Source organism: Rhinopithecus bieti, unplaced genomic scaffold (assembly GCF_001698545.2).
Source record: "Rhinopithecus bieti isolate Rb0 unplaced genomic scaffold, ASM169854v2 scaffold_24263, whole genome shotgun sequence".
Classification (NCBI taxonomy): Eukaryota; Metazoa; Chordata; class Mammalia; order Primates; family Cercopithecidae; genus Rhinopithecus; species Rhinopithecus bieti.
Window position 1 is genome coordinate 698,367 of NW_016811410.1, and position 27,632 is coordinate 725,998.

A 27,632-nucleotide genomic window follows, 5' to 3' on the forward strand; every position below is an offset into this window, starting at 1 on the left:
CCCCTGCACCCCCACCCTGTCCCCTGCACCCCACTCTGTCTCCTCCCTGGCCCCTTGCACCCCCGCTGCTGAGACTGTCTCCACTGCAGTGTCCAGGCCCCTTGAGCCGCCACGTCCCTGTCTGGTCAGGGCCACCCCACATGCTCAGCTGCTCAAAGTGAGGTCTCAGTGTCTTCTCAGTCCTGTTCCTAAAGACAGCTCCTCCTCTGGTCTCTGTAATTGGATGTCCTAAAGACGTTACCCTATCCACAGGCGGCCGCCACCTGCCTCAGGCCACTGTCATCTCTGGGGGCTCCTGGCACCCCACCCCTGAGGACCCCGAAGAAAGGAGGGTCAGCCGTCTCCACGCCTGACCTGCTCTGGCCACGAGAGCCCTGTGGGCAGCCGTGAGCTGTGGACACAGGAGCAGCTTCCAAAGAGCTTCCCAGGTGAGGAACGTCTCAGGGGTTTTCTCTAACAGGGAACTGCAAATCCAATGAGCAAGGCCTGGGCTTTCCAGCCCTGCCCCACCGACAGCTCATGTCTGCTGGAGTCCAGCCTCCAAAGGCACCGCCCTTCCTGCCGAGATGTGACCAGAGCTGGAGCCCTGTTGGGGCACGTGCCGTGTGGGGCGGGCCTGAGGGCTCCCCGCACCAGCCCGGGTTCACCATCCAGACCTCGGGCCGGCCAGCCTGGGGCAACCCACCAGCCTGTTTCTGACGTCCTGGGGCCCAGGTGCCTGGTGTGGGGCCGCCAGCCCTCAGCCTCGGCCCTCAGTCCTCAGGATCTACCGACCCTCACAGGAGGTGAACCTGCCTCATGGGCAAACGGGCAGGTCATGGGAGCCCCTCTTCAGCCCCGCGGAGCTGCAGCCAGAGCCGAGGTCGGGAGCACCGGGGACGGCACTCAGCTCCTCCCAGACCCAAGAAGCCACTTGTTAACAGAGGTGGGACATCCAGGACACCTGCAGTGGCCTTGAGAAGCCACGGTTTGTGTTGAGCTCTTGACATCAGGTAGACAATCCAAGCCCCGCAGACACTAAGCCACAGGGAAGCATCTGCAGCCAAAGCCAGGAGCATCGGAATGCCGTCCCTTGTCTTTGTGCCTTGAGGAGAGAAATACAGAAACTGCCCAGCCAGCTTCAGGAGCCCAGGAAGACGCACACAGGAAAACTCCTAGGGGCTGGCACGCCTTTACGTGCTGTGAATGAAGGCCCTGCAGCCGAGCCCAGCCAGGGCCAGACCTACAGCATGGGGGGAATTTCTACCACAAAGACAACAATCCCTGCAAGATGCATGGCTTTTATTTTTATCTCTGAAAGTGCTCGGAGAGGAGGCATTTTGAGGATCTCACCTGTGTTCATCTCAGTGATAACATTTATGAAGATTTTTAATTTTAAAAACCACACAGTCATTGATTTTATAAATAAAAAACCAGTCAAGCTCAAGATGCAGTTAAATGAAAAAGCAGCAGCTTCCCCGATCTGATTCATAATTTATCATGGTCGAGAGTTTCCAAGGGGTCCAGATTCTCACATCAACAGGACAGTCTGTAACAGGCGGCCCGACCCTGGGCACTAAACGTGAGGGACGCAGACGAGCTTACGTTGGCCGCACACCCACACGCACACAGCCACTCGCACAGACGCCTGAGCCCACACAGTCACGTGCGACTGACAGAGCCTCGTCTGATAATTAAGCTCAGAGCAGCCATGTGATTCGGCAGCTCCACCCTCAGCTGGAAGCAGGCGTTCACACAAACACGTGTGCAGGAGCATTTGCAGCAGCAGCAGCGGGGAGCCACCCAGACGCCACCAAGGGTGAGGACGAATGAACAGGATGTGCTCATCCATGCACTGGAGCGACGAGTGACGAGGAAAGGGACCCAGAACCCATGCAGGCTACGGCGTGATGAACCTGGAAGACATCATGCTCCGTGGATAAGCCAGACACGAGAGGACGTATGTTGCATGATTCCATTTACATGAAATGTCCAGAATAGGTCAATCCAGAGGCGGCAAAGACATTCCTGGTTGTTGGGGGCTGGAGGGCGGGAGAAGGGGAGCGGTGCTCAGCTCGGGCGGACGCCGTGTTCTGAGCTCATGGGGTGATGCTTGCACAGCACTCTACAAGCTCTGCACACCCAGATTCACACACTTTAAAATGGCTAACATGGTGAATTTTACCCCAATAAAAAATGGGGGGTGACTATGTCACATCTGCCCCCACCCACCTATTCTCAAGGCCACCCTGAACGACTGTGAGGCCAGATGACCCCGAACAACTGAGAGGCCAGTGTGTGTCCATGAAAGGCCTGCCCAGAATGGTGTCGTAGACCAGCGGCCTGAGCAAGCCCAAAGCTGGGGCGTCCAGCTAGGCCTGAAGACCCACCGCCCTGAGGGCCGCAGTTATAGGCGGCACCGGGAGCTGGAGGGTGGGGGAGGGTTACAGGCGGCACTGGGAGCTGGAGGGTGGAGCAGGGGAAGCCCGTCCTCAGAACACGTCACTACTCCTCGCCTGGAAACTCAGAGGGTCCAGAGGGTCCACCTGACTTCATTTTGATGACGACATCATGGCTCAGCATCGCTGCCCTATCTGCACCTCTGCCAACTCCAGCTTGGCTGTGTTGAGCTCACAGGACAGCTGCGTGGAGTCCATTCCGTCGAACAACGGGAAGCCGAGGAAAAAGCCAAACATCAGCAGCGCACAGAGGGAAGGCCAGGCCCTCCAAGGTCTCGTGCCTGTTTTAAAAGGTCCCTGTGCACAGACCCACTTCCACAGGCAGCTGGACCATGAGGTCAGAGGCAGCGTGCACAGAGACTGGAAGCAAAGGCAGGGCCCCGGACCCTCAGGTGCCACGGAGACGCCTGCGCCCGTGCTCTAATGACGCGTCTGTCTCTGTGTCCTGCCCATGGCCAGCCTTGGGGCGCTGGCGTGTTGCTCATGGGAGCAGTTTGTGACTGCCCACGTGGGCTTCATTCCAGGCCTGATGAGGAGGGAGGCGCCCCCACCTTCAGGAGTTCACAGCCCAGGGCACCTGGCCCCCTACGGTGCCAGCCAGGCCCCCCCATCCCCACAAAATATAGAAAATGAGGTAGAGACACCCGCCTCTCCCTCCCTTCTCCAGGAGCCAATTGCCATAAAATACATCAGGAACAGTAACAATTTCTTGAAAGTTCGGAAGGAATAAACCTCATTAGGCCACAGTCATGATTTACACAAATCACGTCAGCATTTCACACCGAGAGCCGCTGAGCCACTGACAGCACCGTGCTAAAGCCACCGTCGAAGCTGCGGCTCGTCTAGAGGGCCACTCGGAAACACAGAATGACAGAATCGGGCAGGTGGGCAGCCTAAAGCAACACGCTCACACAACACAGACCCATCACGGCACCCGACAGGACATTGTCTCTATCTGAGCACAGCTTTGACGAAGTCCTGATGGCTGCCGGCCAGGCGCCTCCATCCTCCAGGCCGAGGGTGAGGATGGGAGATGCTCCGTGGGACTTTCAGGCCTGAAACTGGGACATTCCAGGGCAAACCAGGAGATGGACTGTCCTATTCATTAACCCATAGCTGTGAAAAGCAAAACGTGTATTTCCTGCTTTCACCAGGGCCTCTCCCATGTTCCGCTTCAGTTCTAAAATCTCAGTTCAGAGAATTTTTGCTCTAGAAAGTAGTGCACAGGCATTGGTCCAAACCTGCTGGTGGTAGGAGGGCAGCCTTGGGTGGGGAGGGCCAGCAGCTCACATAGTTGGGGACAGGTGGACAGGGCATGGGCGTCCTGCTGCCCGACTGCCCGCCCTGTGGCCCTGCGATGCCGCAGCCTGGGGAAGCCGGGTCCCCCTGCCCCAAGCGCAGTGGAGAGGATTGCACTGGCTTCCCACCTTGTTTCTGAGAAGCTTCCACCGGCTTGGCGGGCGGGGGCGCAGCCCCAGATGTGGTCGCTTTTCTCAGGCAGCCCACAGCGGCCCCCTTCTCCCCTCTGAGCCCCTCCTCTGGGCTCTGATGCGTTTCCCACAGGGCCTGGCGGGTGCCATCACTTCGGACCCCCAATCCGAGGATGCCACCTCCTCCAGTGCCGCTCTCGGGAGGCTGGGGCTCCACGCAGAAGCACCGGCACCCCTATGAGCTTGGGGAAAGCTGAGCACCAGCTCCTCCCCGAACTAAACCCAGCAGGACACAGGCACAGGCTGGTCCCCGGGCCAGAGGTAGCTGCACCCCCTGCCTGAATTTGACCCGAAGCCAAATTCAACGTTACACCTTCCAAACGCGTTCCCTGGAGCCGCCACGATCGTCTGAGAATCAGAGGCTGTCAAAACTCACGTCTGTCCCCTTCTGAGGAGAGAGGTGGAGGTGGAGGAGGAGTGGGAGACGCCGTCCTCGCTTCCCACGGGGACAGAGGCCACCCTGGGCTGCAGCCTGGAAGCCGCCTCTGGTGGAAAGTTTGTGGAATCAGGTGAGGGCATGAGCTGGGCAGCAGCAGGGCAGGTGCAGGCCTCTGCCGCACAGGAAGCCGGGATGAGGAGATGCTGCACCAGGCTGTAGAGCCGGCCTGCGGTGTAGGGGGATCAGACCTGCACCCCCAAGGCTACAGCTGCCCACAGACCCCTCCACCCGTCTCCACTCAGCACTGTTCCACGGGGGTCTGTGGCATCGCCTGTCCTGGAGGGGCTCCAGGCTCTCTAAGGTCATCGGCCACCACCACCCAACTCTGCAACGTGGAGGGAGTGTGCCACCACCAGCGACTCTCAACATGACCCACAGACCAGCTTTCTCTGAATAATCCATCAATTTCCTCACCCCTGAGGCAGAGCAGTCCAGCCCCAGAGCAGCCCAGGAGGCAACTCGGGCACCGGGGGAAGGTTCTCAGGGCCTCACTGAGCCCACGGGACCCAGAAGGCTTCAGCCTGAGAAACCACCTAGGGGAGGCTCAGCCCAGAAGGAACCAAACTCAGCAGCCCTCCTGCCCAGTGTGCACCCATTCCCGAGACCCAGGAAATCCGGGTCTCAGAGGACAAACTGGGCAACAGCACCCACAGCTCAGCACAACACCCATCCTCATCTGCCAGTCAGCCTTATAAGCAGCAGAGACCTGCTGCTCTACAGCAAGCTTGAAAAAAGGCAGGAGATGGCCACTTCCCTCCCCACCTGCGAGGAGCAGCCCTCGCCTCCCACCTGGAGAGGACGCAGCCCTCGCCTCCCGCCTGGAGGGGACGCAGCCCTCGCCTCCCGCCTGGAGGGGACGCTGCCCTCGCCTCCCGCCTGGAGAGGACGCAGTTTCATGGAATTGGTCCTCTCCATCTATGTTGTGATTTTCTAATATAAACACTCACAACTGTACCTTTCGCTCTTAGCATTGTTTTAGCTGTTTCACTCATGTTGATTTATTTGATTTATTGGATTTCAGTGTCACATTTAGTATAAAATATTTTCTGATGTTTTCATTTCTCATTTAATTTATATGCTACAATAAGGGTGCTGTTTATTTGCAAATATTTTGGAGCTTCCTAGATGTCTTATTAATTCAAATTTAATCTAATTGTGGTCAAAAACATACTCTGTATCATTTCAATAGTTTTCAATTTATCGAAACTGGTTGTATGGTGAAGAACATGATCTATCTTCTAGATTCCGGTCTAGTGAACATGCCATGTACACGTGAAAGAGTGTGTGTCTTGCAGTTGTTGGATGTACTGTTTTATACACGCTATTAGGTCAATATGGTTGGTGGTGGTGGTAAGATTTTCTCTGTGTTTATTAGCTCTTATTCAGTCATTCTATCAATTGTTGAAAGAGAGGTGTTCAACTCTTCTACAATGATTGTGGGATTATTAGTTCCTTTTTCTGATTCTGTCCAATTTTGTTTCATGTATTTTGAAACTCTATTTTGGAAACTCTATTGTAGAAAGATATTTATAATGATATGTCTTCCAGATATATTGTCCGTAACTGATTACTTTGGAATGTCCCTCTTTCAGGAACACTCTTTGTAATGACGTGTGTTTTGCTTTCTAACGAGATAAAACGCAGCCATTCCATGCTCCTTCTGCAAACTGTTGCCACGGCGTGTTTGTGTTTTGCAATTGCAGACTCTGCTTCCACTTGGTGGGCAGCAGCTTGGTTTCTGTTCAGAACTGTCTGTCTACCTAGACTGGCATGGCTCCAGAGTCAGCCAGAAACTGGAGCAAGGATTGCGGACAGAACATGCTCTCCCACTTCTCTGCTTCCCCCTTTCCCAGATTCTCACACACTCACACACTGGCAGCCTTGGCTGTCCCAGGTAGCTTCCCCTGTGTTCTCCATACCCAGAGGTGGCGACTTTGTGCCAGCATCTTACTAACCCCAGGCAGTGCTGCCCTCCTGGCAAAGCCACAAACAGAAGCCTCACCTGGGCCAGATGCTGCTTCTAGCTCTGACTCCCTCCAAAATCTGCCTGTTTCTCCTGCTCTAGAGCCCTGGGCGATTGATTTTGTATTGTGCCTGGGTATATGCGTGTTACCCAAGGAGCCTCCACTCGCTGGGCACTCACAGGGCACTTGCTGGGCACTTACCAGGCACTCATGGGCACTCACAGGCATTCACCGGGCACTCACCAGGCACTCGTGGGCACTCGCCGGGCACTCACCGGGCACTTGCCAGGCACTCACGGGGCACTCGTGGGCACTCACCGGGCACTCGTGGGGACTCGCTGGGCACTCGCCGGGCACTCGCTGGGCACTTGCCAGGCACTCGCTGGGCACTCGTGGGCACTCACCGGGCACTCACCAGGCACTTGCCGGGCACTCACTGGGCACTCGTGGGCACTCACTGGGCACTCACCGGGTACCCATGGGCACTCATGGGCACTCACCAGGTACTCGCCAGGCACTCACCAGGCACTCACCGAGCACTCGCCAGGCAGTCGTCGGGTACTTGCAGGCACTCGTGGGCACTCGCCGGACACTCACTGGGCTCTCACCGGGCACTCGCCAGGCACTCGCTCCTCCTCATTAGAGGCGGAACTCTGGAATTTCCTTTTGTGACTCCTGTTGGCTGCGTTTATTTATAGTGTTGACTTCCTTCCCACAGGTCCTTAATAGAAAAACAGTGTCACTGGCTGGAGTTGGCTGCAAGCCGAATCCAATAAATTGGTGTGAAGTGTCTCTTATAACCTCTCAAGTAAGTAAGAAAAGCTGCACAAAGATGGAGCAGTTAAACCCCAATGCCAGGCAATTCCGTTTATGGCCAAAGCGTAATGAGAGCTCACCAGTAACTGCCCTCTGGAGCCCACGCTGCCATTAAGAGCTGCAGGCTCTCCTTTCTATACTCATGCTCTCCCCCAGGCCAGTGTATCTGTTCCTGCACCTGCTGCCCAGGAGGCCAGGAGTCCAGAGAGGCTGGACAACCTCTGCCTTCTCTTTGTGCCCCCTGTGGTGACTGTCAGTGGCAGGACGTCCAGGCACAAAATTGGGTGAGAGATGCCGTGGAGACACCTGTGTCCACAGGAGAGCTGAGTCCAGGACACACAGGTCTTCGGGTTACCTCAATGTGGTGGGTTCACAGCAGGACAGGGCTGGGTTGAAAAGCACCTGTGGGCACTGGAAAAGATGAGCCCTTCATGGAACTCACCACGGGCCCAGCACAGGACCCAGTCCTGAGTGTGCCTCAGTCCTGGCCAGTACAGTCCTTAGAGCTTATGAAACCAGTGTCCACGCAGGGCGACCCTCCGTCACAAGGGAACATGTGGGTTCATCATGAACCCACGAACCTGCTGTCTGATGTGACCCCATGCATTTGACGCCAGAGAAAACCTGCCAGTGTTGATTAAATGTCAGAACATCAAATGCTGCTGCTGCTGACCTGCAGAACCTAAATTAATGAGAAAAAGACGTCAATAAAGCGAGTTGAAGATCAGCACTGGCAAACACAACAAAAAAGAAAACAGCTTTCCTGGGGTCCTAGAGAAAGCTTTCTTATTAGTGGGAGCATCACAGACTATGTTGAAGCAGGGCCGCAGGTGAGGAAGCCTCCAGCACACCTGTGCCTTTCTGGAACCCAGGCTGAGAGCTGCCAGGAAAACTCACAGTGAGGCAGCTGTCACCTGCCGCTCCAGCAGCTCCTCACACGGCCCTGAAGGTCTGGGTAGTTATTCCCAGCTTGCAGGTGAGGACACTGAGGCCCCTCTTCTTTCTTAGTACATCTGGGCTCCAACCACCACTGCAAGCACCAACGTCTCCACTCAGCGCTAAGACATCAGCATCTTAATCAGCATGGATTAAGGACCCTCACGTCCGATTGCACTCCAGAAGTATTCCTCTAGGTTCTTGCTCACGTGTTTTTGGAGAGTTCCACACGTGCACAGTAGAGTGGGCTGGAGAGCTCACCGAGCATCAGTGGCTTCCAGCTCCTCGGCCAGGCCCATCTGGCTTTTCATCCCTGCTGCAATCTGAGTGTGTCCCTGGAAAAGGTCGGATGTTAGAAACTTCATCCCAAATGCAACAGTGTCGGGAGAGGGGGCTAATAAGAGGTAACTGGGTTCTGAGGGTGGCGCCCTTACAAGTGGATTGATGTTATTGCTGGAATGAGTGGTTTTGAAGTGAGTCCAGCCCTGGTGCTTCTGCTCACTCCCACCTTCCGTCTACATGGTGGGGCCACCCACCCAGATGTAGACGCCAGGCTCTTGGACTTTCAAGCCTCCAGAGCTGTGAGAAATAAACTCATTTCTTTATAAATTACCCATAGGTGGTATTCTGTTTTAGCAACAGAAAGCAAACTAAGACAGGCACCCAACTGGATTATTTTAAAGCAGCTCCCAGACAGGATATCATTTCATCTGTAAATATTTCAGGATGTTTTCTAAAGGATGTGGACACTTTTCAGATATACAACCACAGTACCATCCTCACACCTAAAGTGAGTAACAGTGCACCCTCCACATCACCCAACGTCCTGTAAGGATCCATAGTGATAACTGCCTGATACATCTGATTTTATTGTTGTTTACCTTTGCTACCTGGGGTTCATTTGTTTGACTCAGGGTCAAAATATCCCACAGAGTGCACGTATCTTTGATGCCTCTTTTGATCTCCTGCCCGCTCCATTTCTTCTTTTCCTTGCAATTGATCAAAGTCGCTGGGCCATCTGTGCTGTGGAGGTCAGCGTGCAGCTCCAGGATGTCCTGTAACTGCCCTGGGTGCTCTGAGTCTCTGTGAGACATCTCTGTGCTCTGCGTCTCTGAGACTGTCTCTGTGCTCTGTGGGACTGTCTCTGTGCTCTGTGTCTCTGTGAGACGTCTCTGTGCTCTGTGGGACCGTCTCTGTGCTCTGCGTCTCTGTGAGACGTCTCTGTGGGACTGTCTCTGTGCTCTGCATCTCTGTGAGACGTCTCTGTGCTCTGCGTCTCTGAGACCATCTCTGTGCTCTTGTCTCTGTGAGATGTCTCTGTGCTCTGCGTCTCTGTGGGAACTGCTAGTTGGAACGAGGCTTGGGCACATTCGGGTTCTTTGTTTCTGGTCGAAGGCACCTCCATCAGGACATATGGGTCATCCTCGTATCTTCTTTGTTGTGATGTTAGCATCAGTAAGTACTTCAGCCAAGGAATGTTCTAGTGAACAAGGGAATGAACGTACAGAGCCCCTGCCCTGACGAGGCTGTTTTTACCCGCAGGGGCATTTTCCCCGGCCCCTCATCTCAACTTGCACTTGTCTTTTTAACTATTTTGCTGAGTTAATATAAGTTGCAGAAATAGCAGACAGAGTTCCCTCATCCCTCTACCCAGATTCCTTCATTGCTAACCTTTGTGATCCACCTGAAACTTCCTTGCAAGCACAACAGATGCCTGTTACTGCTAAATACTTCAGTGAGTATCTCCTGAGAAAAAGACGCTGCACACATAACTGCAGCAAAAACCACCCACACCAGGAAACCAGCATTGGCTCAACGGCAACACCTGCCCCGTGGGCTCCACTCCGATTTCACCAGTTCCGCGGTTCCTTCCAAAAGTCCAAGATTAAGCCCAGGGTCAGGTGCTGTGTTTGGCCGCCACGCGCCTGGGGTCTGAAGAGCGCCTCGGCTCTGCCTGTGTTTCAGGACCATGGAGGGCCGGCCCATGACTTCCCGTCCTTCAGTTTGCCTGGCACCGTCTTCTGAGGCGTGTTTCGGGCAGAACATGCTAGACATCATGCTGGGCTGATCTCAGCACTGTGCAGGGCACACGCATGAGGCCAACCCGTCCCTGGCTGGTGACAGTGCCTGTGACCACCTGGGTAAGAGGGTACCTGCCTGGTCTCTCTGCTGTTACTGTGTGGCCCAGAGAACAGCCCCCAAGGTGCCCACCTGCTAATCCTGGGAACCTGGGTATGCGACAAGTTATGTGGCAAAGGGAGCCAAGACTGCCTGGGACAGGAGGTCATCCCCAGGACTGCAGGGGGAGTGAGGGTTACCCACTCGCTGGCCTGAGAGAGGGAGGTCTTCCCCGGCCATCCAGGCAGGCCCAGCGTAATCACAAGGGTCTGTCCCAGCGAGAGGGGAGGCGAGGGGCCAGAGTCAGGGAGAGGTTTGAAGGTGCTGAAGAGGTTTGAAGACACTGGCTTGAAAGATGGATGGAGTCTGTGAGACAAGGGACTTGGGTGGCCTCTAGGAGCTGAGGGAGCCCGGATTCTCTCCTGGAGCCCCTAGAAGGAAGGGCCTCCAACACCCAGTCCCATGTCAGGCATCTGGCCTCCAGAACTAAGCAGTGACGGTGGCTCTGTGTTGTTTCAGCCATAAGCTTGTTCTGATTTGTCACAGCGGCCACAGAAAGCTAATACACATGGAATATATTGATACGCATGGAATGCAATGATTGAAAAGTAATTAATTCCTATTCTCCAGGGAGATCCTTTGGTGCCGGAGGGGTCTGGTGACGACACCCTGGCCTGGTCCATGGAAAGACCTCATGGAAGAGGAACACTGATGACTTGTTGAGATGTTGTCTCAGCTGAGGCAACAAACTCACTGGCCCTGCGGTGCCCTGGTGCCTTCGCTCCGCCCCACCTGGCCCTGGCCCTGCTGCGCTGGACTCCCCCGCGCTTGCTCCTGGAGAGGCCCCCGCACAGTCTGTGCCTGGACCCCGAGCCCACCTTTACCCCCAGGAGGCATCCGCATCATTGAAATCCAGGAAGGAAAACGAAATCACAGGCGTTTTCTCTCCTCCTGTCATTAACCACACGCGATGACAGTTAAGGAGCAGAAGGAAATTCAGGGAACTTACCAACCGTGGGGAAGACAGAAGGGGACTCACGAACCGTGGGGAAGACAGAAGGGAACTCACCAACCATGGGGAAGACAGAAGGGGACTCACCAACCGTGAGGAAGACAGAACTGGCATTCACAGAAAAAAGATCTCCACAAATTCCCAGAGGTGAGAAGTCAACAGAAACCTTGTTTCAAGAAGCAGGAATAGGGGCATCAGAGTGATGGCCCAGGACGCAGGACCCCGGGGCCGTCCCCACGCGGGAATCAGAGTCAGCACAGGCACCAGACTATGCCTCGGCAGTGCTGAAGCCGGAAGACAATGGAGCCGGGCCTTTCAAAGTCTGTGGGCATCTGACTTGCAGCCTTGAAGTTTACACTCGCGCAAACCATCCATCAGGGAGAGAGAATGCCTCAGCCCTTTCAGGCCTGGCCACTTTGCACGACTTCTTAGCACGTGGAGGCTTCCTGCAGCTGGGCAGGGACTCACACAGAGAAACAGAGAGATGCAGATCCCAGATTCGGAGGCAGTGGCTCTAGCCTGGGGCCCAGAACAGCCCAGGAGGCCCCTCGGCCAGGGCAGAGCATGCAGGAGGGTGTCAGGAGGCGTCTCTGAGGATAAGGAGGGATAAAGACGGTGGAAGTGCAGACCACAGGAAGGAAAGGAAGTCAGTCGGGGCCGCGAGGAGACACAGCCTGCGCTGGGGGCGTGCGCCGCAGACATGGCCAAGGCAGCCTCAACCCTCCCTGTGGACTCAGCCAGGGGCAGCCACCGTAGGGCCTCTGGGTGGGGCCTCTGCAAAGAGCGTTTCCACAGCTCCTGGCTCTGCCCTGCAGAGGGACCCAAGGATGGACACGTGTTGACTTGTTGATTTTCAGCTCTGGAATGAACCCTGAGACCAGCACTGAGGACCCAGCAAGAGGTGCTGGGCATTACTGACGGTGAGACTGGGTGGTGTGGCCACAAGCAGCTGAGCCCTAACCTGCCTGCTTTGGTGGGAGGAGCCAGTCCTCACCTGCCCATCGGTGGCCTGGCGCTGTCTGGCCCTCAGCCCGTTTCCCACAGCACCTTTCCCTCAGGGTGGCTCTGGTGTCTGGTGTGGGCCCGACACTGTAGGACCATCCCTTCCTGCTGTCCCTGTGAAAGGAACCTTTTCCCGAGGCTGCTGGTGGACTGCTGGTCCCATCCCGCTGGCTAGAACCGTGGTTACACACTCACCCCTGTACTCAACCTGCAGGCAGCTCAAGTCGATGGGAATATGCCCTCAAAGAGGGGCTGGGGTGGCTACGGCTACTGGGCCGTGTGCTCCTAGCAGGCTGCGGGGAACTGTGAGCACTGCAGCTTGGGACTACACCCGTGTGTGGGCCCAGCAAGTTGCCTAGAGCATGCTTGGTATCCACTCTCCTGGGCAGGCCAAGTCAGGGAGAGGCAGGTGGGGCAACGCGTAGCGTCCCACCCTCTCCGGGGCCAGGGCGCGTCGGGGAGAGGCAGTTGCAGGTGGTGTCCACGTCCCTGGGCGCAGGGTGAGTAGGGGAGAGGCAGCCCGCGGGGCCAGCAAGGATCTGATGCTCATCCTCACAGGCAGGGGCAGAGCCCACCAGAAGCAAGAACAGAAATGGCGGGCTGCAGGGGTTTGGGGGGAGCTGTGTGTGGACTGAGGCGGGACGATGCCGCAGCGCTGGAAGGATGCCTGTGAGCGCATGGGCCTGAGACCTAGATTGTTTTTTTTTTTTTTTTTACTCATCCTCCAGCCCCAGCGGCCTGAAGCTGGTACGGCCTCTGGAAGGTGGCATCCGCGGCAAGCGGCACAGGACGCCGCCGGGGCCATCCCCCAGCACCAAGCAGCTCTGGATTTGGAAATATCGTCCTCCCCAGAGAGGGAAACGCCCGTGCCCACAGGCAGGAGTCGCGAGCCCAGGGTTGGCGCGGCCTGTGGGGAAGCCGGTGGATTTGCAGAATCGCAGCAGCCAGGAGGTCGCAGGCCTGAGCTGGGGGCCAGAAATGGCCCAGGCCCTCTTCTTGGTTGGGCGCTGTGGCCTGGCCTCTGGCCTGGAGAGCGGCCCAGGAGGGCAGGTGGCGCAGCTCCCCAAACAAGAACCAGCACCCGAGCCAGCTGCCACACGTGTTCTTCTTCCTCCCCCAACGGCAGCCAAGATAGCGAAGCTCTTGGCGTCCCTGTGGGGCTGAGGGCAGCTAAGTCGGCCCCTGGGGAGAGGGAAAGCTGAGGCCGCGTCCTAAACAGGAGCAGTCCAGGCGGCTGCCAGGGCGGGCCGCTCAGGGGCAGGCCATGGCCGGCCAGAAGATGCCTGAGGGGCCCTGCAGATAGGGCGCCTTCTGCCATGGAGGCCAGCCCCCCGCCCAGCCCCGCCGCTTGGCCGTTCTTTCTGCACTAAGGGGTGTGTCAGCCCCCTGGGTCAAGGGGGGCCAGTGGGACCTGGGGCTGATTCGCTTAGGCACGCGAGGCAGGACGCTGGCAGCCAGGCGCCACCCTGGGCGGGCCCTGCCAACACTCCGCCAGAGGGGCCAGGGACATGCTGGCCATGGCCGTGTTCTGCGGGCCTGAGCGCCTGACCACCTGGCTTTGTGTGTGCTGGGCCCTGGGCCTGGGCCTCCCAGACAAGGGGCATGAGGGGCTGGGGCCACTGGCTGACCCAGGGGTGTCCGTCATCCAGGGGTGTCCATCCCGTTCACTAAAAGTGGGCACAGCTCGCAGGCCCCTTCTCCAGGGCAGCTTCAGGCTGGCGCTCCCATTCCCATCCAGTCTGCCCCTGCCCAGCTTGTCCAGCTGGGTGCAGGCCGTGCCCTCAGGTCCAAGTGGGCCCGGCCTCATTCTCTGTGGGTGGCTCACCCCTCTCCCCAGGGTGGGCTGCCCTCCATCCTCCCCACAGAGGAAGATCCTATGTCCGGGCTCATCATGGATAGCTGGAGGAGACCTCGCACCCTCTCCTGGAGGCCACGCTGGTGCGTGTGGCCAGATGTGGGATCTGTCACCACAACATACTGTCATCCTGGGGTGCTGGGGGACGGGGCTGTCCCTGACATGAGGGAAGAGGCAGGCGACTTCAGAACATGGTGCTGGGTGGGAGGAGATGAGAGGAGGACCCTGGCGCTCCGGACCTCCCTCTAAGACGCCCTTGCTGGCGAGTCCATCCCGCACCTCAGTGAGCAAGTCACTTTCCCACTCAGAGGTCAGTTTCTCCGAAGTGATTTCCCAGAGCCGTGAGGACAGCAAGCCGGCCTCTGGCTAGTGATGGCTGGGGGGCAGTGGTGAGGGAGGGGCGGGGCTGAGCAACCTTGGGACAGGCCGCCAGTGCCTGAGTCAGGGTACCTAGCTGGGGCCACAGGCAGGGCGGCAGGCACGTCTCTGGCTGCACAACTCCATCTACCCAGCCCAGCCCCAGAGACCCTGCCAGCCTGGCAGGAGGGCAGCGTGGCTCAGAGCAGGTAGGAGAGGGATCTGATGGTGAGACGCTGGGCTCTTTGTGTGTAAAACAGGCCCCAGATATTCACAGTGTGCCCTTGGGTGCTGTCTCAGTCGTGGTTCTGAGGAAGGAACGTGAGTGTTGGGGACCAGTAGCAAGAGGGAGGGCCAGGGAGCACGGCCTAGGCTGGGGAAGAACCTGAAAGGGGTGTTGGAGTGGCCGCCCAGTGGGAGGCGGAGGGAGGGGGCCCCTAAAGAAGCACGGCCGATTGCTGTGACTCTGGGTCTCCTGCTTTTTAAGACCACAGCAGACAATTAAACTGCACCTCACTTGTGCTTGGCGGTCTCTGGCCATGTGGGAGCCAGGGGTCGGAGCCCCACCAGCCCAGGCAGAGTCAGTTCCCCAAGGTCAGGCCCTCCAGGGTCTGGGGGATCCAGGGGCCAAGGGGGTGGACAGCTCTGCTCCCGGGGTGACCTTCCCCCTCCCCGAGTCCTGACCCAAATAGACAGCTTGTGCCCTTTCCTTGCAGCCTGTGCTCCTGGGGGGCCAGCCTGGGATGTGGATTTGTGCTCATGAAGGACAGCGCTCCCTGGCTCCCAGCTCCCCCTCCCTGGGCTGCTCCCCTTGGCAGATCACCAGGGGAGGGGGGCAGGATGCAGGAACCAGCACCCTCTCTCACCTGAGGCTCAGCAGAACCCAGGACCCTGTACCAGCCCATCTGTGCACTGTGCCTCGGGCACTCCCGGTAACGATGCCTCTTCCTCCAGGACGTGTGCCCAGGCCTCTGCTCAGCACTGTCCGGGTTTCCTGCTACCCCCTCTTGCTCCTTTCAGGGACACAGGATACCCAGGTCTTGCTCCCGCCATACCCTGCTCTGAACCTCCCCCCAGGAACCCCGACCAGGCCGCCTTGGCAGTGCCTGGACTTGCTGTCCTGAGTGGGGAAATTTGACCTGACTCATTCATGTCTAAACCCTCTGAGTGTTTACCAATCGCCCCACTCCCAGCCCTGCCAAGAGGAAGGTGAGGAAAGAAGCCAAGCTGGGTGGAGGGGCCCCTGCTCCTTCCCCACAGGAGGCTGCGCCTGTGGCCCCGAATCAGCACTGCTGCTGGTGTGGCTTTAAATAGCCCTGAGATTGGACAGCTCAGCTTTGAGGAGGCTGGAAGGTAACAACACCTGACAAGTTTTATTTTTATATGTATCTGCCCAGGCTAAAAGAGGGGCTTACATAATTCAGGCCAGTGTGTTTACTTAGTCTAAGGTGAACCCCAAAAAAAGAAAACGAGGGAGGGAGGAGGAAGGGTGGGAAGGGAGAACAGGGAAGGGGGAGAGGAAGGGTCCCCAGCAGCCTTGGCTGGCACAGACTTGGCTGGGGCTGCCCTCAGCCACCGCCTGGAGGAAGTCAACGTCCACCACAGGCCTGGTTGGCCTCCCAGCAGGCTGTTCCCTGGCTGGGCCCCCTGAGCAGAGCCCTTGGGCCATGCGTGATTCACTGAAGCAGGCATATCAAGGAGGGGGCACGTCCTACCCGGGGTGAGGGCTGAGTCTGCTGCTCCCAGGTCAGCACAGCTAGTGGGGAGGAGGCATCCTGACCCTGGAATTGTGGTATGTGCAACAGAGTCAGGCTGTTCTCAGCAGGGTAGAGGTCCTCCCTCCTCCTGAGCATGGAGGGAGCCAGCAGGTGCTGGTGGGTGCCACGAGCACCGACCCGCCCTGGTCAGGCCCCCAGTGCTGCTGCTGGTCACTCCGGGGGGGCCATGCTCTGAGGGCACCCTGCCCCTTCCTGGGGAAGTCCAACAATATCATGCAGGGTGGGTGGGCCCCTGACAGAGGAGCATAGGTGCCTTGGGCTGAGGCCCAGTGGGGGCCAAGCCCAAGGGTGTTGTGCTTGACATCACCCCAGGCAGCAGGGGGCACCACTCATGGCTCAGTGGCCACTACTCACTTCAGTCCCAGGAGGCGACATGGATGACATCTGGGTTCTTCTGTAGCAAAGAGCCCTGACTGCAAATGGGAGCTAAAAGCGGCCCCGCAGGCCCCCATGAGTGAGCCCATCCGGAATGAGGTTTAGTCATCATCCTGACTAGAGCCCCAACTCCAGCTCAGCCCATGCTCCTGCACACCTGGGACCCCCAAAGATGTATCAGCAGCTCTGAACCCAACCAACAGAAATTATTCAATTTGAAGAACAGAGAGAAAAAATGACTTTAAAGTATAAATGGAGTTTAACAATATAAGTGTCTAACACACATGTATTTGGAGTCCCAGAAGTAGAGAAGAAAGACAAGGAGGTGGAAACATTTTTAAAGAAATAGTGGCCCTAAGTTTTATGAAAACATACATTTATAGATCCAAGAAGCCCAGCAAATCCAAAGCAGAATAAACACGACACATAACTGCACATCATCGCCAGACTCTTAAAAACCACAAACAAAGAGAAAAATCTTTAGAGCAGCCAGAGGTGAAATGACAGATCACACCAAGGAGAGCAGCAACATGAATGAGGGCCGACTTCCCCTCGGGAAAGAGAGCCATGTCCTCAAGGTGATAAGAAAGACCCTTCAACCCCAAATTCTACATCCAGCAAATAACACCTTTTAAAAAATAAAGGCAAAATAGAAACATTTTCTGATAAGTAAAAATTTAAAGAATTTGTAACCAGCAGAGCTTCGCTCTAAGATATGGCAAAGGAAGTTTTTAGGCTGAAGGGAACTGACACCAGATAGAAACTGAATTTTCAAACCCAACATGAAGCACACCAGACATGGTAAGTACGTAAGCAAATATAAAATATTGTATTTTTAGTCTCTCGATTTTTAAAAGACATATGACTATTTCAAATAAAAATCATAACAGATTTTGAAGTTTGTGATATAAGTAGATTTAAAACATATGAAGTGATGGCACAAAGGACAGGGTGGGAAATGGAGCTGCCCTGTTGTAAGGTCCTCACATTTGAGAAGTGGTTCAATATTAACTCTAAGTAGACTGTGGAAAGCCAAGGATGTATATTCTAATACTAAGAGTAGACATTAAAATAATTGCACAAAGAAGCAGAGGTGAAAAGGCACTAGGAAGATTAAACATATTTAATTAGCTCTTTAAAAGACAAGAAGGAAGGAGCAGATAATCAAAAATAGAAGGGATGCAAAGGGAAACAAATAACATAATGATAGACATAGAGTCAACCATATCGATAATACATTAAATGTAAATGAGCTAATTCCTCCAATTAAAAAGCAGAGGTTATCAGACTGAATTTTTTTGTTTTTGTTTTTGTTTTTTTGAGATGGAGTCTCGCTCTGCCGCCCAGGCTGGAGTGCAGTGGCCGGATCTCGGTTCACTGCAAGCTTCGCCTCCCGGGTTCACGCCATTCTCCTGCCTCAGCCTCCCGAGTAGCTGGGACTACAGGCGCCGCCACCTCGTCCGGCTAATTTTTTGTATTTTTTTAGTAGAGACGGAGTTTCACCATGTTAGCCAGGATGGTCTCGATCTCCTGACCTCGTGATCTGCCCGTCTCGGCCCCCCAAAGTGCTGGGATTACAGACTTGAACCACCGAGCCCAGCCTGGACTGAATTTTTAAAAATAAAAAAGCAAAACCCAGCTATATGCTATTTATAAGAGACATATTTTGAATGCAAAGTGACAGTGAGAAAGCAAAAGGATGAGAAAAGATTGAAGTGCCAACAAAAGCATTAAAAACCCAGAGTAAGTATATTAACATCAGACAACACAGATTTAAGACAAAGAGTATCACCAGAGATAAAGAGTCAATGTATTAGCACGACAAAGAATCATAAAAGTGTATGCACCTACAAAAAGCACTTCAAAATACATAAAGCAAAAACTGACAGTATTAAAAGGAGAAATATACAAATTTACACACCTAGTTGGATATTTTCACACTCTTCCTTTACGAATGGATGAAACAAGTAGACAAAAAAAGCAGTAAGGTCACAGATCTAAGTAACACTATAATCCACATTGACCTAATGGCATTCATAGGCACATCGCCTAATAACTGCAGAATACACGTTCTTTCCATGTACACATTGAAAACTTGCCAAAATAGTTGGTATGTTGAGCCAAAATCAAATGTATTGATAAATTTATCAATAAATTTCAAAACATTGAAGTTGTATGGTATGTTCTCTGATCACTGTGGAATTAAATTAAAAATCAATGTCAGTAAGATATCCAGGAAAGTCTCCTGCCCTGCCAGATACATGGCATTTAAGAAAAATGCTTCTGAATAAACTGGGTCAAAACAGAAAGTTTAAAAAATATTTCAAATTGATAGTGAAGATACAACAAATGTCTTTTCTGTTTCATTTTAATTCAACTGCTTTAAAGAATAAAATTTGATACCAATTTTATTAGTCAGGGTTCTCCAGATAAACATAACATAGACAGATGATAGATAGAAAGAGAGAAATATATAGATAGAGAGATATGGAAGGACGGATGGATGGATGGATACATGGTTGATTATTGATGGACAGAGAGAAAATCTATTATAGGAATTGGCTCACATAATTATTAAGGCAGAGAAGTCCCATGGTCTGCCATCCGCAAGCTGGAGAATAGGGAGAGCTGGTCACAGTGTAATTCAGTTCAAGTCTGAAGGCCCAAGAATCACCAAGGCCAGCGTTTGAGGGCAGGAGAATGTTCCAGCTTCAGCAGAGAGAGTGTTCCCTTCCTCCACATCTGTGTTCTATGCAGGTCCTTGGCAGATTGCATGATGCCCACACTGGGGAGGGCAGATCCTCTTGACTTGGTCTATGGATTCAAACACTGATCTCTTCCAGAAACACACCCAGAAACAATCTTTTACCAGCTATTTGGGCATCCCTTAACCCAGTCAAGTGGACCTAAAATTAACGATGGCACCAGTAATCCACAGTGTCACAGCCAGAGCTGGAAAACCATAAGTAAATTTAAACAAAAATAAGTAGAATTAAGAAAATAATAAAAATAATAATATAAGTCAACAAAATAGAAAACAGAAAAAAGTTCAAATTGGCATATCCGGGATTTGGTTCTTTAAAAAGATTAATAAAATATTGATATATCCTTATGATACGGAAGTGCTGTGAGGAGAAGTGTGTGGTCCTTTTAAATGATAGGGAAGGGGGAAGGGAAGCGCTGGGTAGAGGAGGGCCTGGTCCCTGGCTAGGGCTCCACCCCCACGGACCTAGGTGAGGACAGGCATTTCTTGCCTAAATGTTGCATTTCCCAAGACCTCCCCTGGCCCGTCACACCCGTCACATCCTGTACCTATAAAAACCCTGAGACCCTAGCAGGCAGACACATAGGCAGGTGGACATCGAGAGGAGCACATCAGCGGAGGAACACACGGGCGGCTGGACATGGTGAGCAACACACCGACAGTCACCAGCACGCCAGAAGGACACCAAGTGGAGTTTGACCCGGGCAGTTGGAGAGCCCAGGCTGCCAAGGCCTTACTCCAGAGGAAAACCTTCCCACTCCATTCCCCTCTGACTTCCCCCGAGCTACCTCCACACAATACAACACTGCATTCATTCTCTAAGCCCAGGTGTGATCCGATTCTTTGGCTGCACCAAGGCAAGAACCCTGGATATGGAAAGCCCTCTGTCTTTGCGACAAGGTCTAATTGAGCTGGTGAACATAAGCCACCTATAGACGGCAAACTAAGAACATATGTTAGCTCACATCCACTGCGGCGTCAGGAGCTGAAACATTCACCCCTAGACACTGCCGTGGGGTCAGAGCCCCCCAGCCTGCCCACCTGTATGCTCCCCTAGCTAGTTTGAGCATCGGGGCACTGAAGCAGCAAGCCACACCCGCGATCGCACACCCTGCAAGGGGAACAAGGGAACCTTTCCTGTTTCACTTATAAGACTGATTATGAGACTGATCAGGGCCGGGCATGGTGGCTCACGCCTGTAATCCCAGCACTTTGGGAGGCCAAGGGGGGCAGATTATGAGGTCAGGAGATTGAGACCATCCTGGCTAACACAGCGAAACCCCCACACTACAAAAAATACAAAAAAAAAAAAAAAAAAAAAAAAAAAAAAAAAAAAAAAAAAAAATTAGCCGGGCATGGTGGTGGGTGCCTGTAATCCCAGCTACTCGGGAGGCTGAGGCAGGAGAATGGCTTGAACCCAGGAAGCAGAGGTTGTAGTGAGCTGAGATTGTGCCATTGCACTCAAGCCTGGATGACAGAGCCAGACTCCATAAGACTGATCAGGAGGCCTGGCACCGAGGCTCATACCTGTAATCCCAACACTTTCAGAGGCCAAGACAGGAGGATTGCTTGAGGCCAGGAGTTCAAGACCAGCTTGGGCAACATAGCAAGCCCCATCTCTCCAAAAAATATTTTCTTTAAGTAGCCAGGTGTGGTGTTGCATGCCTGTAGTCCCAGCTATTCAGGAGACTGAGGCAGGAGGATCACTTGAGCTCAGGAGTTTGAGGCTGCAGTGAGCTATGATTGCACCACTGCACTCCAGCCCAGGAGACAGTGAGATCCTGTCTTAAACAAACAAAAAAACAAAATAGGTCAACCAAGATAAAAGAAAAATAAAGAGGGAAAAGCATAAATTGCCAATATCAGAAATGAAAGAGGAAGTATAGAGATTCTACAGTCACTAAAAGGGAAATCAGGGAACATGATAAGTTTATGCCAATAAATTTGGCAATTACAATGAAATGGGGGCTTAGAATAAAATGGAAACTCTGAATGTCCACTCAAACTGAGCGGCACTCTGCAAAGTCACTGACCAACACTCACAAAAATTTCAAGGTCAAGAAATACAAAGAAGGGCTTTAAAGAATAAAATTTGATACCAATTTTATTAGAACCGTTCAAGAAGAATGGAAATTAGGACTTTGAAAAGGTCATGGGCACGCGGTCCTGGATTAGATCCAGCGTGTAGTGGGAAAAAGCTAAAGGGACCTTTAGGCACAATTGATGAAATCTGAGAAGACTCTGGATTAGACATTTCATTGGCGTGAACTTTCCTGATTTTGACAACTATACTGTGGTAGTGAAAAAAGTGTCTTTGTTAGGAAGCACACGCTGAAGTATTTAGCAGTAAACTGGCATAATGTCTTCAACTCTCAAGCACATTCAACTTCAAGCGATTCAGGGAAATGCACATGTGCAGACACACGCACACGCAAACATGCACATGCAAACACATGTAAACACACACACACACATGCAAACATGCATAAACATGAGTGAACAGCAGAGCAGCAGGAAGGTAACGCCAGAGAGAAGTGGGAACAGCAGGAAGGTAATGCCGTGAGGAAAAGTGGGAACAGTGGGAAGGTAGCTGGTGAGGAGAAGCGGGACGGCGGGAAGGTAACGCTGGTGAGAAGCGGGAACAGTTGGTGAATTCGGCTAAGGCCCTAATGGCAGTTCGTTGTCTATTCTTGTGACTTTTACGTATGTTTGACGTTGTATCAAAATAGTAAGTTAGGAAAAACCGTCAGAGCAGCTCATTCTCAGACCTGCTCAGCAGTCTGCAGACTCCAAACGGTGGCAGCGGCGTCTTCCTGAGGCCCTCCTGGCAACGGGCGCTGGCCGACCTGCCCCGGCAAAGTGTGCGAGCCAGGCAGGCAGCGCCCGCCCGCCAGGCCTGGCCACGGGGAGGAGGGAGGCGGCGCAGCAGCCGCTGGGCGTCCTGGGGGTGACCTGGGCTCACAGAGGGCGGGGCCTGAGGCCACGCCGAAGAGCCTGCGGCCGTGTAGCCTCACGGGGTAATTGCAACTCATCACCATTTTCACCGTGGTTTATTTTATGCGGCACTTGCTTGCGTCCATTCAAACTGCCAGACCACAAACCCAGAAACCATGACTATTTTGTCCCCCACCATTGGCCTCGCCCTAGAACCAGGCCTGGCCCAGGCTGGGTGGGTGGGTGTGAGGGATAAGAAGAGAAATGGCAGGCAAATCAGTTTGAACATACGGAGCTGGCGGCCACGCACGACAGACCCTGAAGCCAGGGCTCTTTATGACCTTATGGTGAGGCTGATCCTTGGAGCACAGTGAGGCGGCTGCGGGGTGAACAAGGCCCTCTGTGTAGGCTCGAGTAGAATGGTCATCATGGACAGGCCCCCAGCTGCTGGGCTGTGACTGTTCCGAGGCTGAAATGGGCAGACGGCTTCGCCTCCTCTCCACCGGCAGCTGCAAGCCTGGATTGTTGAGGCGCCCCGGGAACCTCCTCTACGCTCGTGTCTTGCTCTTGCGTTTCTGAGCTTCCTGGCAGGTCAGCCTCCCTTTTATTAAATCCTGACAGGAAGCTTGGATTAAGATCTCGGTAATGCTAAAGCCCTTGCTCTCTGAACCCATGCTCATGAGGGATGAATCGTGTCTCCCCAAAGGGTATGTTCAAATCCTAAGCCCTCGTTCCTATAAATGTGGCCAATTTGGAAACAGGGTCTTTGCAGATGTAAAAAGTTAAGGATATCATGATGAGATCGTCTTGGATTTAGTATGGGCCTGAAATCCAATGCCTGGCATCCTTATGGGAGAAAGGAGAGGCTTGCAAAGACGGAGGTGGGGCTGGGTGATCCTGAGGACACCGGAGTCACCAGAAGCAGAAGCGCCGAGGAGGGGTTTCCCTGGAGCCAGCAGCTTTGAGGGAGCACAGGCCTACACCTCTATCTTGGACCCTGGCTTCCAGAACCATGAGGGAACAAGTGTCTTGCTTTAAGCTGCAGCCCAGGAATCCGCTGCCTGTGGCTCACCAGTTCCCTTGGACACATCTTCCCTCTCCTAATGGGGTAAAATCGGGGGCAAGGCGCCATGACCTGTGGCTTTGGGGGTGCTCTCAGGAGCAGCCTGGGGCTGGGCAGGCAGGGAGCCTCTACCTGCACCTACTGTGCCTGCTCCCTGTGAGGGCTGGGACGCCCCACCAATGCAGGGCAGGTGCCAGGAACATTGATGGACGGATGGAGGGAGGGATGTTAATGGACGAATGGGGGGGATGAAGGGACGGCTGGTACACCACGGAACAAGGATGAAACCCTAGATGCAAATCAGGCTCCGAGTCAACTTACGGGAGTTCTTTGATGAAAACGTGTATTCATAAAATGAGTCACAAAGCCCTTGAATTTTTCATTTTCAATCTGCATTTGTAAACATCTTTACTCAGTTTCACTTTGTACAGGGAGGTCATCTAAATTATAATTTCAAGCTCAAAACATGAGGGCTGTTATTCTGGCCCACTTTTTTTTTTCTTGGAAAAGATAGGAAGCTCTTCACCAAAAGAAAAATAAGTCGCAAGCTTAATAAATAATGAAGCACAAAGCAAATCACTCATGCTCAATTTTTCATACTTCCATGAATACTTCAGCAAATAATAGATGGCCTTAGGAGACGACTATAAGGCTGGCAGGGACCCGGGACTGGGGACGGCCACCTTCTCCTCTCAACCCTCTTGATGTCATTTGTGTAAAATTAATGCAGGAGTTGGTCTCCTCTTCTAATCCATCACGAAAGGATATTTCTATTCACAATGACACCTTCCAGTTACCCATCCAAGGCACTTCGGTGATGCAGGGTAGGCGAGTGCCAAGTGGGACTGAGCCCCGATGGTTCTTGGCTTTGCCCAGGAGATAACTCAAGGGCGAGCGGCAGGTAGAAGGAAAGAACTTGATTGAGTGTCACAGCTCACAGCTCCCTGACTGCTCCTGCAGCGGGCTGCCTGGTAGGCAGAGAGCAGCCGCTTGGGGCAGTTTTGCAGTCACACTGAATACCGCTTTTAATTGCATGCAGATTAAGGGGCGGTTTATGCAGAAATTTCCAGGGAAGGGGTAGTAACTTTTGGGTCATTGGGTCACTGCCATAGAAGGGGGTGGTAACTCCCGGGTGCTGCCATGGCAACGGACAACTGACGGGCACTCGGGTGGGCGTGGCTTAGGGAAAGCCGCTTCCACCAGCGCAGTTTTAGCTAGTCTTCAATCTGGTCCAGAGTCCAAATACTGCCTCTGAAGTCGACTCCCACCTCAAACCACTAGAATGATGGCCTCCCAGTCCTCTCTCAGAAGACGGCCATCAGCAGCGTGATTCTGTCCTCCCAGCCCAGCTGGCAGCTCCCAGCCCCTGCCCTATCACGGGTCTCCCCAGCTGTGCAGGCTGTGCAGGGACTGTGAGCCCTCCCCACGCGGAGGAAGCAGAGGGGGCTGGACCTGCCTGCCTGGCACATGCACGTGGAGAGGCCGACTGCTGTGCACACTCGCGCAGGCACACACACACTGAACTCATGCTCACACGTGCACGCTTGCCCGTCACGCTTACACTCGCTCACCCGGGCACTCACACTCATACACGGCCAGTGTCCTAAGGCGGAAGAGTGAAGGAAAAAGGGCCGCACTCTGAGGCTGGGCTGCACGTGCAGCAGGGGTGAGGGGTGGGGTTCAGGGGAAGCAGGTGTGCAGCAGGGGTGGAGGGGTGGGGGGTCGGGAGCAAGCACGTGGTGGGGTAAGGAGGTGAGGACGTCCTGCGGGAGCAGGCATGCGGTGGGGGTGAGGTGAGGTGAGGGGTGGGAGCAGGCATGCGGCAGGGGTCACATTCAGCAGATCTTGATGTTTCTGGCTTTGCCTTTCTTAGCTTCAGCCCCGAATTCTTGCTTACACTTCTAGAAATAAATTACAGCCAACCCGGTCAACACGCTTCCAAATTTTCCAAGACATTTGCTGACGTCGTTAGCTGGTGACATCCTCTTCTTCACATTTTGAAAGCTTAAAAATAAAAGTCCTGGATCCAAGTCAGACACCAGCATTTGCTGCTTCCCCTCTGTCTTCTGAGCAGATCTGAGCCTGGGGTTCCGGCTGGGTTTGTTGTTAACTCAGACACAAAAAACATCTCCCAGCCCTGCCTCCCTGCGCCATCCGCCCACGGGCCTGCAGCCTGAGTCTGGCTCCTGCCTGAGCCGTGCTCTCTCAGTGTGAGGGGCCATGGGGGTGTCCCTCTGGGGTGTGGCTCCAGACCAGGGGCCTCTGTCGCACTCGAGGGCAGCAGTGTTTGGGAAGAGCTGTCACCTGTCCAGGGAATGCCCCTCGGGATGGCACCACTCTGGTGGCCCTGACACACACGGTGACCAGGGAGGGCTGAGGTGGGAGCACGTTCTCGCTGAACCATGTGGGAGGCGGCATCTGAGGACGAGGCCTGGCCGTCTGTGACCAGCGACCCTCGGCCAAGCGTGGGGACGGCTGTGTCCCCGGGGCTGCAGCAGCCATGCACCAGTAGCACCTCCCCCAGGCCCCTCACACACCCTGTCCACGACCCCTTTCATGGCACCCTCATCAGGGGTGGGGTGATCGTCCCCTTGGGTCCAATCTGGATGCTGGGGCCGAGGCCACTGGACACCAAAGCTGCCCTATTCAGCTCCAGCATCTGTTCTCAGAAGAGATCTTGCCTTTGCCAAGGCTGGCCCCGGCCTCGGGCCTGAGACAAGGGCCCAAGTGGGAGTTGACTGGGGAGGGGCCTGGGGGGCCTGGAGAGGTGGGGGCGGCCGGAGAAAGAAGGTGGCGGCCTGGGAGCCTCAGCGAGGCCTGGACGGGGGACGGGCAGAGGAGCCTCCTTAGTCCCTGTCCAGGCGAGAAAGCCATGACCTCGACCCGGGTGCCCACCTGCCCTGGGGGCCTGACTGCGGGTGTCCACCTGCCCTGGGGGCCTGATGGTGGGTCTCACCTGCCCTGGGGCCTGACTGCGGGTCCCACCTGCCCTGGTGATCTGACTGAGGGTCTCACCTGCGTGCAGGGCGTCCTCTGTATGGCTGCCAGTTTGGGGCATGGCGACGGCCCAGGGGCCCATCTGACTCGCATCTCCTGGTGGGAGCCAGGTTTGAGGCACACGGCAGCCTCTGTGCTGTGTGGGGGGCAGGTCAGCCCAGGTGACATCACACCCACCGTTGTGTGAACCACCAGGAGGAGCCCCGGGAGGATAAGGACAAAAGATCATCCCTGGGTCAATGGAATCCGGAAGGTGCTGCCAGGGGCCAGGGATGAGTGGCTGGGAGGAGAGCCCTCAGCCTCTGTGCGCACTGACACCAGGGTGGCGGCACCTCCTCGGCTTATCTGGACAGAAGGGCGTGTCAGAGGAGAGGCTCCAGTTCGGGCTACCTTTCAAGCAGCAACATCAGAAACAGCCCGTCTCCCCTGGTCCGAGGGTCCAGGAGGGTCTAGACCACATGGCGGTTCCCCACTCAGGACAGCCTCTCTCCCTCTGGGAAGGAGAGGTTGCCTTGGTCAGAATCCCACCCTCACCTGACCAGCCCAAGTCTCCCCTGGGACAGGAGAGGTGGAGGTCACCCCTTTCCAGACCCTGATTGAAATGCCAGGCGGGGAGGGAGACCAGCATCCCTGGAGTGTGGTGGCCCCTGGGAGAGCCGCACCCAGGCAGGTGGTGAGCGGAGATGGTGCCGCAGGCATGCTGGGCAGGTGAGGCCCAGGAGTCCCGGTCCAGGCACGTCGCCTCCAGCGCCCACCTGTCAGTCTGTGTAGGAGGCCAGGATGCCCTGCAGCGGGGATTGGCTGGGGAGGAGCAAAGGGAGAGGAGGGCATCGCTGTGGCCCTCGACAGCCTGGGGGTCTCCACCAGAGTTGGCAAGGCCGGTGCTGGAGGAGTGGTCCCATCACCTCCTGCCTCCCCCTGCAGAGCTATGCTGCAACTCCTGACCCCCGAAACGTGGCGCAGAGGCTGCCGTGTGCCTCAAAGCCCAGCTCCCACCCCGGAGATTCAGGCCAGATGGACCCCTGGGCCCTCGCCGTGCCTGGAGATGGCGATTGTGCAGAGAAGGTCCTACATGCAGGCCCCCGGTGCTGGCCCACGGGCTCCAGGGACCTATGACCAGGAGATGCTGAGCTCAGCTGTGGTGGTGTGAACATCTGTCAAGCAAGTAAAGGCATGAGGGGAAGAGGAACCCTTCAGAGGACAGGGGTCCAGGGCCAGGCAGGGGATGGCGCCACAAAGACTGAGGGAAGGAGGATGCTGGAATCCCGCTGTCCACGGGAAATTAACCTGAGCA